The sequence below is a fragment of the Amblyomma mixtum genome, chromosome 8, assembly GCF_055824585.1.
Source record: "Amblyomma mixtum isolate Tamu chromosome 8, ASM5582458v1, whole genome shotgun sequence".
Classification (NCBI taxonomy): Eukaryota; Metazoa; Arthropoda; class Arachnida; order Ixodida; family Ixodidae; genus Amblyomma; species Amblyomma mixtum.
Genome location: NC_143019.1, coordinates 119,110,525 through 119,113,081, shown reverse-complemented (window position 1 = coordinate 119,113,081; position 2,557 = coordinate 119,110,525).

The following is a 2,557-nucleotide window of genomic DNA, read 5'->3' as shown; positions in this document are numbered from 1 at the left end:
CTCGCCAAAACGCGTCTCTGCAGCCGAGCGTGTAAAGAAGGACGGAGGACTGGATGGACTACAGACCGTTAATTTGCTGCATCTGTCTTTGCGTAATCATTATGAGGAGCGCCTATTAACACGAGTGCCCCAATGAAACAGTGTAAATTCTCTGTCAGGGCGTGCTTTCGGTGATGGGTACGGCAAAAAGTAGCCACAGAGCACTCTTTCGTGATTCGTTATGCACGCAGGTAGGCATGAAGTAGATGTTTATGAAACAGATTGCGACCGAGATCGAAATAGAAAACTAGAAAAAAATGAAACAAAATTTATCATTATGTGCAGTGTTATTGACTCCAACAAGCAAGAAACGTAGTATATAAAGTAACCACTAAAGTGCACATGAATATTGAATTCAATTAAAATAAATATGACAGCTGCAGAAACCAGATGTAAGCTATGTAAAGCAGCGCTGCACTCTTATTTCCCATTTCCAGCAAGCAGCCATTTCAGACTGATCACGGAACTATCGGTAACAAAAGTGGTGCCATGGAAACATATATCCTGCCTGTAAGTAAGAAGGATGTGATTACACGCCCGGAATATGATGGCAGCCGATCTAAAAACGCACATGTAATTGTACAAATGTTGGAGGGCTATTTATTCTGACTTTGAGGAACGAACGTACATGACGATATATACATAACTACCTACTTACATAACCAACATCTTAGGTGTCAAGCCGCCTACCACCTATCCTGAGACCTTATACCACAATACTGTCGTTGAGAAAATTTCCGTGTTCCCGGTGCGGCACTCTCATCGTTGACGTGGTGTAGTAGGTGCATAAGCGACTGCAGTATTTGCTCCTTGTAACAGAGTCAGATTGGTGCCTCAAAAATTATTCTAATACCTCCTTTAGGTGGCAGTTTTCAGATATCTTGTTGAGCTGTCAATTCACCACGCTGGCTCATTACTCAACCTTCGCTGTTTGGAAGGAAATTTAACTCTCGAATTATCTTGTACTGCTCTGGATTCCAACAAAGGTGAGAATACATGCTTTCGGAGCCGCGAGTTTAGCTTATGCAGTTCAAACTTGTCATGAATTTATTGTTTTTTTCCTAAAAGCCAAGGGGGTTCCTCACTCGTTACAGGCTTCAGCATCGCCGAATATTGCGCACCGTAGCTGAAGCCCGGCTCGCAGTACGCCACCGGAAACCTTCATCTCCTACAAGCCATGACGTCACCGAGGGTGTGAGCACCACCCCCGTGTTCTTCGCTGTGTATAGTGTTGGCTGCGCCCTGGCACTTATTTCGCTTTTCTTCGAAATTCTCTGGAAGCGATGTTTTAAAAAAAAACCACCGAGGAGCCCGAGATATCCTCTTAAGCGGCGGAAAAAGTTGTCCAGAAACTTAAATAATGGCATCCGTTTAAGGCATTCACACTACTCGTTAATATCAATATATGGGCACTTTTCACCTTGTATCCTGTTATTTCTGCGATGATACGGAAATGTATACATGTACTGCCTTCATTGTTTCAACGTGGTTCCACCTTAGCTTGAAGCATATGCATAGCTTGTATTACTGCTGTTTCATTTTCGCACTGGGATTCAGTTATCGTTAGTGTTTAGGGTAATCGTATATCTTTCATTGCTTGTGATAATTTTTCAGTGTTACCGCTTGTTAACTCGTTGGTAAAAAAGTGTGCCGGCGCCGAACGCACAGCCCACCGCCGCGCGCGCAGCGTCTCGGGACAGCCTACCAGCAGCCAGCGCCATAACCTTCCAGTTCCACTCGAATGCGAGACAGGTGGTGCTCTGCTGGCGCGCCCGTGTGGCCAGAGCATTTGCGCTAATATGTTAACTGTGTGTCTACCTCTCCGCCATCACTGGATGGAAAACTTCTAAGATGACCTCTGATGCGCAGAACGCTCGCGATTCGCGGTTGCGGTCTTCGATTCGTGTGGCAAAACGCACATATCGCCAAGTGTAGCTCTCGAACGTGCAGAAGAGGCGGAGGAAGCGGCACCGACACTCGCGCTCACGGATCTGACGCGCACCATGGTCCTCTGCGACTCGCGTCAGATGGTCAGAAACTACGCCAAAGGATGGATCTCACAGAGAGCGGCCAGAGTCCTCAGCAATCGACAAGTCCAGCAGGAGATGGATCCCGGCGCACATGGGAGAAGTATCGAAGACGCATCGCAAGCGAAACGATACGGCACAAGCCAAGGCGCGCGAGCTCGCGAACCGTGCCGGCGACCGTCCTCCATGGAATAGCACCAAGGACTGCTGGACCAGCTGCAACAAAATTACCAGGGCCCTCGGCCTGGCCCGCCGAACCTTCCCTCTGCCCAGCGACAAGCTGGACAGGGCGCATGCGGTGGCCCTCAGACAACTGCAGACGATCACGTACCCCGACCCGGAACTATACTACAGGCTCTACCCCGGCACATACCCCACAAATATATGCGAGGTCTGCCACGCCAATATAGCCACTTTCACTCACATGCTCTGGGACTGTAACAAAAACCTGCACGGTGCCAATTCCGGAACACTCCCGCCGCGGTTGGCCG